This window comes from Syngnathus scovelli, unplaced genomic scaffold (assembly GCF_024217435.2).
Source record: "Syngnathus scovelli strain Florida unplaced genomic scaffold, RoL_Ssco_1.2 HiC_scaffold_90, whole genome shotgun sequence".
Taxonomy (NCBI): Eukaryota; Metazoa; Chordata; class Actinopteri; order Syngnathiformes; family Syngnathidae; genus Syngnathus; species Syngnathus scovelli.
This window is the reverse complement of record NW_026061675.1, coordinates 22,501-23,626: the sequence shown is the minus strand read 5'-3', so window position 1 is coordinate 23,626 and position 1,126 is coordinate 22,501.

Sequence of the window (1,126 nt, the reverse complement as noted above, 5' to 3'; positions counted from 1 at the left end):
CTCTGAAAAATTTTCTAAGTGCCACAGCACGGCTGTGAAATATTCAAAGTCCTACAGGCATTGGCAGAATCCGCGGACGGCCGTCTGCTCCCGGCGGCCGCCGCGAAGCTACTACCCCCTCCCGGGGACGGCTGTCTGCTCCCGGCAGCCGTCCTTACCCCCCTCCCCCGTTTGCACCGCCTGAAGTTAGACCCGCCTTGGTAGGGCCCCCACCGGCCCCGGCTCGCCGGCGTTGGGTGGACGGTTCCTGCCCACTTGCGGGTCCCGGTCGCTTGGCAACCGACCGGGGAGGACCAGCCGCCTCCTTAAACACAGGCTGGAAGGGAAATCCGATCAAGCTACGGAGGACCGGCCGCCTCCTTAAACACAGGCCGGAAGGGAAATCCGATCAAGCTACGGAGGACCGGTCGCCTCCCTAAACACAGGCTGGGCAAAAATCTGCGAATGGGCCCGTCAAGGGTAGTGGGTCATCCAAGGAGGGAGGTACCGGCCGCCTCCTTAAACACAGGCCGGGCAAAAATCTGCGAATGGCCCGTCAAGGGTAGAAGGTCATCCAAGGAGGGAGGTACCGGCCGCCTCCTTAAACACAGGCCGGGCAAAAATCTGCGAATGGCCCGTCAAGGGTAGAAGGTCATCCAAGGAGGGAGGTACCGGCCGCCTCCTTAAACACAGGCCGGGCAAAAATCTGCGAATGGCCCGTCAAGGGTTGTTGGTCATCCAAGGAGGGAGGTACCGGCCGCCTCCTTAAACACAGGCCGGGCAAAAATCTGCGAACGGCCCGTCAAGGGTTCTGTCTCATCCAAGAAAGGGGTACCGGCCGCCTCAGAGGCCGGAGCGAAGGGGGCGAAAGGCTGTCGATGGGGAAGGATCGGGGCCACGGCTAATCTAGCGATGCCCGCGTCGGGCGGTCACTCCGACGAATGAGCGGGGCCGAATCCGGCGCGAGGCGGCCTTCAGGCACGTGGTTCGAGACGACCTCACCCGGCTCTAGCCCGGAGCGAAAAAAACACTCTTATAACCTGACCGACATGCGCCCATGACCCGCCTTGGTAGGGCCCCCACCGGCCCCGGCTACCGCCGGCGTTGGGTGGACGGTTCCTCCCCACTTGCGGGTCGCACTCCAGCG